Source organism: Rhinatrema bivittatum, chromosome 13 (genome assembly GCF_901001135.1).
Source record: "Rhinatrema bivittatum chromosome 13, aRhiBiv1.1, whole genome shotgun sequence".
Lineage (NCBI taxonomy): Eukaryota > Metazoa > Chordata > Amphibia > Gymnophiona > Rhinatrematidae > Rhinatrema > Rhinatrema bivittatum.
The window spans coordinates 18,036,789-18,049,400 of record NC_042627.1 but is presented as its reverse complement, the minus strand read 5'-3'; the positions used below and the strand labels follow the sequence as shown (position 1 = coordinate 18,049,400).

Below are 12,612 nucleotides of genomic sequence, written 5' to 3'. Positions count from 1 at the left end.
GTGTCAATCCCATCATAGTTAATGGATCTGTGCATATCAACTGGAAAAATCTTGAAAATATTTTTAGTGTGGTCACCTGCCCCAATGCTCTTGGTTACAAATGATGCTCAGAATAGCTTTGCTGTAAATGAGTTAAAACACACTGTAACTATTTGTCTTCATAGTCAATAGTATGAAACAATAAGCTATCTAAATTTATTGCCTGCTGAATAAATACATTGGAGCAATAAGAAATTTGATTGTATGTAATTCATCCTCGGCCAAATCTGTATTTCCTAACAATAAAAATATTTGCACTCAAAGTTCAAAAGTAAGGCAGTTCTGTACACCAGAATGCAGTTCAGTTTCTTCCTACTTAGAATAAGCTCACAGAGAGAATCATTGCTGAGACCAATATTCAAAGCCATTTAGCTAGATAATAATTATCCCGCTAAACGGCAAGTTGTTGAATATTTGGTCACTTATCCAGTCCCCAGACTTTGCCCCATCAAAAGAAAAAATGGCGTAGACTGGCCCTGGAGCCAGAAGGTGCTCTGTGCCCCCAGTGGACCCCGGTGCTTTCAACAGAGGTACAGGAGGGTTTGGGGATGAGGAAGAGGGTTGGGGCTTGGGTGAGGGTGCAGCTTGGTGGGGCCACTGGTACCAGGGAACTTTAGCTGTTTGGACCAGGGAGAGTGCTTGGAGGGGAGGAGGAGGAGGGCTTGAGAAGCTGTGGGGGGCACTTTTTTTCAATTAAGGGGAGGGGCTGGGGGAAGGAAAAAGGAGCGGGCCGTCACCTTCCGGGTTTGACTTTTGTTTTGTTTTTTTTTCTTTTTACTTTTGGGGGACCTAGGCATGGCATCCAACTTCCGGCCCGAGGCTGGATCCCATGGTAAAGACCTAGGCCTGATGCCGGGTTCCATTGCTGAGCTTGAAACTTGGCATTGACTGGGCCTGGAGCTAGAAGGTGCTCCAAGCCTCCACTATCCCACCGATGCTTCTTTTAGGTACAGGGGGTCTGGGGTTTGGCAGTGGAGGTCAGGAGACCCCCTTGACCATCAGGGTCTATTTTTATGTAAGGGGGTGGGAGGGGATGAGGGGGACCCTAGACCCCAGGAATTATGGTTTCTATGGGAAGAGATGGGAGGCAAAGTTATAAAGGGGTGGATACCCAGAGGGAGGGTTACCCTACGGAGGGGGGTATCTTTGGTTAGGGTGGGATGGTTTGGTACAAAGTGGAGGGATTAGGGAAATGGGGGCGGGACATTGCCGCAAGATTTTAAATATTTATTTTTTACTTTTCAACTTGGCGCCACCTCAATAGGAAGCGGAAGGAGGGGATAGACAGGGGTCTCACAAGACCCCTGGGGAGTTGTTGATACTTGTGTAGGTTTAGTTTTGGGCCACTAGCCCTTTAAGAAACATCTCAGGGCCCTCAGAATGTATGTTAGCATCCCAATGCTCCCGCAATATTTTAACTACACGTTCTCAAAGATTGTTTTTCTAAGTCGGAAGTCAGCCACGTTATTTTATTTGCAGCTCATTGTAATAAGGATAGGTTTCAGGCCAGAATATTGCAGTATATTGCCATTATATTCCTATAGCACGTGATAAACAGCTGTTTAACATGTGTTAAAAAGTAAATCTAGGCCATAGCTGGTTAGGTTTTACAGTTATCCGGCTACATATAACTTTCCCCTTGAAGTATCCTCCCCCCTCCCACCACATTCCACCCCCCCCCCCCCCACCGCTTCCCATTGCATGCCCACCTGGAATTATCGTTCCCATGCTGCCTATTAGACTGCTCCTCACGCAATCTGTTGTAAATAAGTTACTATGTATAGAATTTAGAAGTAAATAAGTGTCTATGTATAGAATTCAGAATGTAAGTAAATTAATATGTATAACCCCCCCTTAGTTATCACACCCCCGCAGCCCCTGCTGTAAACTTCTCCACCATACCTATGGCTACGTTCCTTTACTTTTCACAGCTTCTTTACTTTCCTCCCCTTTCCTTTCCCCCCACACCCACCCCGTATTTTCTAGCCTGCTCCCACACCCGCACCCTGTTTTTTGTAACTTTCCTCCTTTCGCAAGTTTTACTGTAAACCGGCGTGATGTGCCCGCACGAACACCGGTATATAAAAGCTGTTAAATAAATAAATAAATAAATAAATAAATAAATATAGCCAGATAACATTGAGTATATACAGTGGGAGGTTTATCCATGATAAGTTATCTGGCTAAGTCATCAAAGTCATGTTAGGCTTACTGGCCCCCGGACATCTCCTTACTCCGCGCTGGCCTCTTCGGTGGCAGCATGGGCAGCTCCTGGCAGGGCCCACGCTCTCTCCACACTGCCGGGGCCCACTCCGCTCCTGCTGCAGGCAGGGACACCGCCGACGTCGACCTCATCGGCCCTGCCCCCTAGACGTCCGCACGCACGGCCCACACAGATTTAAAGGGCCCGCAGCTGGGAGACGCTGCGGACCCCTCCCCGTCACGTCGGAAGCTGGCCTATTTAATTCCCAGCAATACCTGTGCCAGACAACTTGGCAACAGGTCTCTTGGTGCCTCCTGCTGCTCCAGTGTTGGATCCTGCTTTTGTCTTTGCTCGCCTGTTCCTGCCTTTACCTTCATTCGCCTGTTCCAGACCCCAGCTTCCTCTGGACGGATTTCTCTGGCTTGACCCTTGGACTGGACCTCATGTTGCTTGATTGCCGCCTTCCACTGACTATTGGACCAAACCTCATGTTGCCTGATTGCCACCTGCCACCGACCACTGGATAGGATCTTGTATCCTCTGCTTCCCGCATCTCTGCAGGGGCCCTCCTAAGCCCAGCTGGTCCCGGCACCCAAAGGCTCAACCCACGGGGAACGGGATTGGTATTGGTAAAGCTCCAGCCGGCCCCTGCCTTCAGTCAGCCTCGCCTCCTGTCACTGGGAACCTGTGGCAGGTTCTTCCTCCCAGGTAGCATCAATCCTAGCACAGGCCAAGGGTCCACATTTCCACAGAGGTCACAACAAATCATCAAAGCAGTTCACAGTATTAACAAGTTACATAAAACAATTTATATGCATAACCTACCAAAACAAATGAGAATGAATGCACACCTAAGTTCTGATATTGAGCACTAGCTGATTAAGTTTAGGGGGCCAGCACCAGATTAAATTAGAGGTCTAAATCTAGCTGGCAAAAGTTTTGTCACCTGGACTTGGGGAAAATTTTCAGGCACAACTTTGTGCAACTAAAAACATGTTCAAGATTGCCAATTAAGTTTTACCTGGTGATCTTAGGAATTCCTGGGCCATTTAAATTGCACCCTTAAGATCCTAGCATGCATGCTAAATCAGGGTAAGAAGACTTTAGCAGATATATGCTAAAATTAGCATGTATACACAGGTCAATTAAAATAAGTAGCATTCAAATTAGGGTGTAGTGGGTGCATGGTAAATATCATGATAAACTTTCCTCCACTGCTAATGCCTACTTTTACATGTGCCTTATACCAGCTTTTAACTTTTTAACAAGCATGCTCTTTAAAGGGTCCAGCTAACAGGATGGATAAGGGATTACTGATGGAAGATGTGAGGCTGTTAGAGCAGGAGGTGTTGTGGGAGATGTAGAGAACAAGGGAGAGGTGGAGGAGACAGAGAATGCAAGTGAAGTACAGGGAAGTCCAGAGAGGAGAGACACCACACATTCGAGAGGTTGCAAAATCATCTGATCAATTTCTTTGATTGGATGACTAAAGAGTTGTATCAAAGAAGAATGCTAGATGTACAATACTTGGATTTCAGCAAGGCCTTCGACACGGTTCTGCACAGAAGACTTATAAATATATTGTGCTACCTTGTTATGGATCCTAGAGTAACTGACTGGGTTAGCAACTGGCTGAGTGAAGGGCAACAAAGGGTAGTGGTAAATGGAAGTTTCTCTCAGGAGGGGGTTGTTACTAGTGGTGTGTCTCAAGGCTCAGTCCTTTGATCGGTTCCTTTCAACATTTTTGTGAGTGTCATAACAGAAGGCTTGTTGGGAAAGGTTTGTCTTTTTGCTGATGATACCAAAATCTGTAACAGGGTTCACAACCAGGAAGGAGTGGAAAACATGAGGAGGGATCTAGTGAAGCTCAAGGAATGGTCTAGGGTCTGGCAACTAAGATTCAATGCTAAAAAAATGCAGAGTAATGTATTTAGGATGCAAAAACCCAAGGGAAAGGTACAGTATTGGAGGTGAAATTCTTCTAAGCACAAAGGATTAGAGTGGGATCTGGGGGTAATTATATCTGATGATCTTAAGGTGGTCAATAAGGGAGGTTAAAGTGACAATAAAAACCAGAAAGATGCTTGGCTGCATAGGGAGCGGAATGGTCAGCAGAAAAGGGAGGTGATATTGCCCCAGTATAGGAGCCTGGTGAGACCTCAATTAGAATACTGTGTACAGTTCTGGAGACCGCACCTTCAAAAGGATTTAAAACAGGATGAAGTCGGTCCAGAGGGAGGTACTAAAATGGTCAGTGGTTTTCATTCTAAAGCACATGGGATAGACTTAAAGATCTAAACGTGTACATCCTAGAGGAAAGGTGAGATAGGGGAGATATGATAGAGACATTCAAATATCTCAAAGGTTTCCATGCACAAGAGGTGAGCCTTTTCCAGTGGAAAGGAGGCTCTAGAACGAGGGGGTCATAAGATGAGGTTGAAAGGGGGTAGACTCAGGAGTAATCTTAGGAAATATTTCTTTACAGAGAGGTTGGCGGATGAAAGTGGTGGAGGCAAAAACAGTATCTGAATTCAAGAAAGCATGGGATAAATACAGGGGATCTCTAAGGAAGCAATGAGAATTCTCATGCTAAATTAATTGGATGGATGGACAGATTTGATGAACCATAAGGCCTTCTTCTACCATCATGTTTCTATATTTATGTTTCTATGTTTAGATTAGGACTCTTCAGCTTGGAGAAGAGACAGCTGGGGGAAGATATGATAGAGGTTTATAAAATAATGAGTGGAGTGGAACCAGTAAATGCAAATCAGTTGTTTACTCTTTCAAAGAGTACAAAGACAATGGATATACAATAGAAATGTGCTTTGAGTAAAATTTCATGTCTGGTTACGTTTCGGGGGGCCCCCCCCCCCACTACAGGAATTTCATTTTTCCTGAGGTTTTTTTTCGGGGGCCCTGAAATTTTGGGAAAAAAATCAATCATTTTTCGGTTCTCCTGAACCATTCCGAATTAGGCAATTTCACTGACATTGCCTAATTCGGGAAAAATGATTGCACATCCCTAAGTTACTTGGTGATAATTTTAAAACTGATTAAGAGAAAATAATTTTTTTACTCAATGCATAATTAAGCTCTGGAATTCATTGCTAGAGGTCATGGTGAAAGCTGTTAGCGTAGATGTGTTTAAAAAAGGTTTGGACAAGATCCTGGAGGAAAAGTCCATAAACTATTATTACGGTGGAATTGCAGAAATTCAGTTCTTGGCCCTGGGATAAGCAGCTTGAATCTATCAACCCCTTGGGATCCCATTGTTGGAAACAGGATACTGGACTTGATGGATCTTTGGTCTGACCCAGTATGGCCAATCTTATATACTCATGTAATTATTAGATGTGTATAATATTGGCTAGTGTTCTTCTACCTGTAGTATCAAAATTAAATATCTGCCATTTTTGTCTGGATGCAAACCAACCTTTTCAATAAAGATCTCCTTTTCATTAATATAGCTACATCCCATCCCTTGGAAGTATACAATGCCAGTAAGCTTCTCCTGACTAGCCTTGCTAGAAGTTGTACTTGTTACCTTTCAGAATATGTCTCTTGCTTATAGACACTATAAACCCCATCCTCTTTAAGGAAATACCCCTCTTAATTGGTACACTGATCCCATGGTCATTTAAGGACATAAACTTTTAAGTTGTACAGTTAGTTTACAGGAATAGAAGGCAAACATGCACAGACATATATACTTCCCCACTTTGATCCTAACCAACAGAAAGCAGGCTGCATGGAAAACTCTACTCTAGATAAGCAGTGTTTAAATTTCAGGACTTACTTAATAGCAACTACCATCATTGAGTAGTTTAGAAAGTTATCACAGCATGCAACAGTCTAATGGGAGCAAAAAACTAACATTTAATGGGAAGAAAAAAAACCAACCCTTTGCCCAAACACAGAACAAAGATTGCAATGAAAGCAGGCATTAATCTCAACGCTTAGTTCAGCATTCCCTTCTCTTGAAAGATACAGGTGCCAGTCCACTGAATAGACAACCCCCAGCAAAGCTATTAAAAAACACATAAAGAACCCATGGGGAATGCACAGTGACTATTTCAAAAGAAAGTATTAAAAGTAATCATAAGTGAACATCTACTTCCCTTATCACATAGTTAGCCTAGCACAGACAAAAGACCAATACAGCTTTGCACTGTGCAGGCATATTGGTATAGATAGCCTAACAGCAACAGGTGCATGTGGGTGCCAAGTCACCCTCCCAGTCACCCACTACCTCCAGCTACTCATACCAATGCTATTCCCAGAGGTGTATGTTAAAGGACCCGACGACAGACCAAAGACGGCAAGTGGAACAACACGGCTGCAGCTCTATGAATTACAACTAGGAAATTCAAATGTTTGTGGGTGACCGGGTCTGTATAGGAATTGTAATTATGTGGGCATTAAAAAAAAACTGCTGCATAGGTGGAGCAGGTCCAGATTCTGCAAAGGCTGGCCCTGATAGGCTTGCCCCGATTCTGGCAGCTGTGCTTTGCTCAGTCAGAGATTCCTCCCAGCCTTTCAGCAGCTTAGTAGGTGTCCTCCTCTCCCAGAGATTTCGCTCTTCTATTTCATTCTCTTCAGAAGACCTGGTTGTCAAAACTCAAGGCTGAATACACACATCCTTATCTTTTTGGGACTAATCTGTGCACACGTCTTCCATCTGCCTACCGGATGTGACAAAAAGATGTCAGTCCTCTCCCCTACCCTTCTCCGTGTTATCTCATATACGCCCTGGACCCCCTTATCCCCAGCCATGCCCAACACCATATGACACCTACAGGGATAGGATGATGTTGGGAGAACTGATTCAGCCTGTGGCCCTCCATGGCCTTATTCTCTTTTTCCTAGAGTGTTGAAAAAAAAAATATTGCTCAAGTTGGACTGGACCCTGTGAGCTCCCTCTTCTCCCTCCCCTATCAGTGCCCACAAAGACAGCAGCAGATGAGGAAGGGGTGATGAATGGGGACAGAATGGAAGACAAAGAAGGCAGCAAAGATAAGCATTACTCTGGGTACCGTGAAATCAATTACTAAGGGTCCAAGCCACCAGTATAGAACTCCAAGGCATTACCAATTATCACTTCTAGGCTCTCAAGTCACTGCACGCCAGACAAGGAGCTCAAGCTTGTCTCATATTGATAACAAACAGATGCGGCCTTTGCTCGCTTGAGTAGAACTGCAGGCAAATGACTGGCCTGCTTGAGGTTCAAGGCTGGGATCTGATCAGTGGCCTGTGCACGACAGAACTGTCCTCAGGGCCTTCTCCTCCAGGACGCCCACAATGCACAAGTCAGAGCATCTTGAACAATCTTCCAAATCTGCTGTTTCCATAGTGAATTTAGAACTTCATCTTTGAATGATTTATGATTGCTTGCTAATATGCCACATCTCAATCCACCATTGTTCTTTTTATTTGAGGAAAGCAAATGATCCAATTCCTCACTAAAGGGGTCACTTAATAAGCTTTGATATTTTCCCCCAGATACTATGGCTTACCTGACCCCAGAGGAGATCACGCAATGATGGCCCCACAGATTGGGCCTGCCAACTTTAACAAGGGGCAAATTGGCCCTCACAGCGCTCCCTACCCCCAGTGTAGAAAAACCTGAGTCTGATGAGATCCTCCTGTGCTCCTCCACCGCCACACAGCCCCCCCCCCCCCCCCTCCCGTCCCCTGAGGTGGCCTTAATAGTGGAAAATGTGATCACACATATACTCTCAGATGCTGATAACACAGGATCAGGCACACATAACACTCTCACTTGCTCACTGACACACACATAAATGATCAGTCACACACATACACAGACTCTGACTGCTGACACAAATGCCCAGTCATTCACGCACTCTCTCTTCTCCCGCGTTTAAAAGCTGCTGCTGTGGATAATCAAAAAACAAACTTTACACTCGCTTATTGGTGGTTATGGGGTCCAGACAATGCCCTGGGATGATGGTGTCTCTGTGGGCTGCCTGTTGCTATAGGAAATTGTGCTTCTTGCTGTGGAAATGCAGGCTGCAAGCCTCACTACTCTAGTTTAGTGGAGGTTTTTTTCTTTTGCCATGGCCCGCACCGGAGGTTGAGTCAGCAGAGGAGACATGAGGCGTAGTTCCCTATCCTCTTGCGGCTCTCTTGGATCCTCTCTCCAGCTTTTAAACTCTGGAGGAGGGAGAAGAGAGAGTGAATGACTGGGCATTTGTGTCAGCAGTCAGAGACTGTGTAAGTGTGTGTGTGTCAATGAGCATGTGACAGTGTTGTGTGACTGATCATGCGTGTCAGCATCTGAGAATATATGTGTGATCATGTGAGTGTATGAGTGACTGCGGGTGTGGAAGTGTATCAGTGACTTATGCGTGTCAGTATGTATGTGTGTCTGTATCAGCATGTGAGAGTGTATGTGTGACTGATTATATGTGTCAGCATCTGAGAGTATGTGTGTGATCGTGTGTGTGTCAGCATGTGAGAATCTTTGTGATTTATTGTCTGTGTGTCAGCATGTGTGACTATGTTTGTATGTGATCCTATGTGTGTCAGCAAGTGTGACTGTGTGTCAGGGAGCATGTGAGTGTGTGGGTTAAAGAATACATGTATATGAAAACAAAATACCCCCAACAATCTCAAGGTGTTTGGAATCAAAAGTTCCTAGGAGAGAGCAGGGGATTTTTTTATCCTTATTGGTTTTAATTATTGGGTGGTTGATGTGTCTACTGTTTTGAAATACTTTATTCTGGTTTGAAATTTTTTTTTTAAATGTTTGTTTTTAATTATTGGATATTTTATCCAGTTGTATTGAAATATATATTATTTTTATTAATTTGATTGTACTATTATGATTGATTTACAGTTTGTTGATTTTATGTTTGATGTATGAGAAATGGTGGCTATTCTGTTTTTCTACTGTAGCACTGCATACAGAGTATGGCTTGTTGAGGTTTCTGGTTCAGTTTTGGTCTGTACATTTCTATTTATACTTTATAGTCTCTTTATTCTGTATTTGGTGAGGGTCTGTGTTCTGCACATATGTCTGACATGAGGTATTCATCTAGCATGTAAAGTCTGTGTAGATCACTATAGATCCCTTTCTTCTGTTTTCCTAATAGGAGATGTATTGATATTTTAGGGCCTAGTGTAATAGTTGCAATTCATCTAATAAAGTAGTTCTATTTCTTTTTACTGACTCCCATGGATAGCAATTGCTTTCTCTAGTTGACCTAGCTAATAATGTTTTATGGACTTTCCTCCAGGAACTTATCTATATCTCTCTTAAACTCTGTTGCCAGAGGATCTAATCTGCTAATCCAAAAGAGATCTCCCCAAGTGTATGCCGAATAACACTCCCAAAAACCGCACCTGGTGTATATAATTTTTTAGGTACACTCTGTTGCCTCACTCAAAATTAATGTGCCAATTAATGCACCAAAAAGTTTTTTTTTGAGAGGGAAGAGGATGGTTTCATACTCCTCTCGGTGCCTTCCTATTTTTTTAATCATTAACTCACCCTCCGTCCTCCCTTTCTTTTATTGAAAATGTATATTTTAAAAATTTCAAGAGATGGGCAACAGATTACCTGTATTTTTGTTATATTTTGCCTTTTATTTTAATTTATGTCCATGTCATATCTTCGTGTGATACCACACTTCTTACTTATTTGTTAAAGCGTCAGATGACTGAATTTTACTTAGCTTTGAAATGTCCCAATGTCCGCCCTTGCTTCCGTTTAAAGAATCCCGTTTAAAGGATCTAATCTAGCATAGCAGATTCCACAGCTTGATAGTGCGCCCGAACGAAAAAAGTACGTTCTACAATCTGTTTTGAATCTGCTGGGTGTTAGTTTCATGGAGCGTCCCCTTGTTATAATATTATTTGAAAGGGTGAATAGCCTAACTTTATTTATCACTTCCACCCCACTCATGATTTTATAATCTTCTATCATGTTCCTTCTCAGCCGTCTCTTCTCCAAGCTGAAGAGCCCTAACTTGTGTAGGCTCTCATTTTAGGAGAGCAGTTCCATCCCCTTTATCAATTTTGTTGCCCCTCTCTGCATCTTTTTTGAGATGGGATGATCACAATGCTGAAGGTGTGGTCAACACCATGGAATCTATACAGAACCAATATGATATTTTCCATTCCTTTTCAGATCATTCCTAGCATTCTTTTTGCATTTTTTGAGTGCTCCTACACACTGAGCTGAGGTTTTCAATGCATTGTCCATAAGGACGGCAAGGTCCTTGCTCCTGGGTGGTAACTCCTAATACAGAAGTCATCATTCTATAACTGTAGTTGGGATTATTTTTCCCTGTGCGCATCACTTTGCACTTTTCCACATTAAACTTCATCTGCCATTCAGATGCTGACTCTCCTAGTCTCACAAAGTACTTCTGCAGTTCCTCGCAATCATTTGCTGTTTTAACAGCTTTCAATAATTTTGTCTCTTCTGCACATCTGATCAACTCTCTCATTGCTGCCTTTTCCATGTGCGTGTTAAACAGCGCAGATCCCAGGACCGATCCCTGTGGCACTCCACTAATGACCTTTCTCCATTTGGAAGACTGACCAATTCATCCTACCCACTTTCCCCTTCTTTTTTTTAACCAGTTACCGATCCACAATAGGACACTGCCTCCTATCCCATGATTTTGTAATTTCCTGAGGAATCTCTCATGGGAGACTTTGTCAAACGCTTTCTGAAAGTCCAAATATACTATATTAACCATATCACACATTTGGAGGTAGATTTTAAAAACATACGTGGGCGCAGTAGTAACTTACGCGTGCCGGCGCAGCAGGCCCCGACACAGTCTGCTGTGTCGGAGCACTCGGCCACGCCCCCGGACCGCCCACACGCCCCCGGACACGCCCTGATCCCTAACCGCGCCCCCTGGCCACGCCCCGACCACCCCTTTTTGCAAGCCCCGGGACTTACGCATGTCCCGGGGCTTGCGTGCGCTGCCGAGCCTATGCAAAATAGGCTCGGCACGCGCAGGGGGTTTTGGGGTAGGTTTTCGGGGGGTACGCGCGTATCTTACCCGTGTACCCCTTTGAAAACCTACCCCAAAACCTCTCAACAACAGTTATAGCAACACTGCACCAGGATTTCTTTGCCACAGGTGTCATGACCAATGTATTCAATAAGGCCCAGATTTTCAAAGCCCTACGCACGTAAATCTGGAGGATTTACGCGTGTAGGTGGAGTTACGCGAGCCAGGCCTATTTTAAAAAGGCCTGGCAATGCGCGTAAAGCCCCGGGAATTTGAGAGAAGGGTGGGATGGTCTGGGGGCGGAGCTAGAGGTCCCCGGCATAGTGGCCATTTGCCGCTGTGCAGAGGGATCGTGTGCCGGTGCACGCGACCTGCGCCTGCCCCAAGGCAGGCACAAACTGTAAATTAAAGGAATGGGGGGGGGGGGGTAGGTTAGGAAGGATAAAGTAGGGAGAAGGGAAGTTCCCTCATAGGCCGCTCCTAAATTGGGAGGGAACAGGTTAAGGCTGTGGGCATCGGCATGCACAGGATGCACTAGTGTGCACCACCCTTGCGCGTACCGACCCCGATTTTATAACCTGCGCACGCATGTTATAAAATCGAGCGTCCATGTGCATGTGCCAGGTAGTGCGCACACATGGATGCCCGTGCATAGGTTTTAAAATCTACTCCTATCTAAATAAGAACTCTTTCCACTAAATAATGGACACGTTTTTTGAACACAAATTGAGTAGCCAGTTTGGAACTCAAGTTGTTGCACCCTGTGCTCCAACACTCTGCAACCATTGTTATTCAGTAGTTTGCTGCTTGCATTACAAGGGAGGTAAACCATCGGGAACTGGCATGAAGTCCAGAATTGCAAAGCACATTAAATTACAAGAAGAATTGCTCCATTAACCTGTCTCAGCATCTGCTAGTCCTTCTGCAAATAGCAGTATCATTTAAAAAGCACAACAGGGAAAAAGGATATTTTGGTACAGAAATACCAGGACTTTTTCATTCCTTCATTTCCTGCTGAGCTCTATAAAAACAGCCTCCTCCGAGAGGTTTTCATCGCAGCAGTAAGGAAGCTTCTGAAAATTTGCTGTGATCAGAGTGAAGACCCCTTAAAGAAACCAGGAAGATGGACGCATCCAGCAAAACTGACTTGGCTGAGACTCCTCCCGTAAGTTATATTTTATTTTCTCTCTTTTTAGGGTTCAGTTCGGCATACTTGGGGAAAAAAAAAAAAAAGCCAGCTATCCTAATTGCTCTGTATCAGATTTATAGCATCGCTGGGAAGTATCACTCATCAATTTCAGTGAAGAAATAGTATAAAATAATAAATCTAAACTTATAGGAATTTTACCTGCAGTGCTCCAGAGTTATAGACCC

The 12,612-nt window shown here is 44.0% G+C and overlaps 1 protein-coding gene across 1 annotated transcript in view; it reads left to right on the top strand.

The window, feature by feature from the left end:
* Nucleotides 1-492: 492 nt before the first annotated feature.
* The window catches only part of LOC115075476 (pulmonary surfactant-associated protein C-like), a 32,499-nt gene continuing 20,379 nt past the window's right edge, over nucleotides 493-12,612 (top strand). Inside the window, exon 1 of the mRNA XM_029575858.1 lies at nucleotides 493-569. The gene's annotated coding sequence lies outside the window, so the exon portion shown is untranslated. The remainder of the gene's footprint in view (nucleotides 570-12,612) is intronic.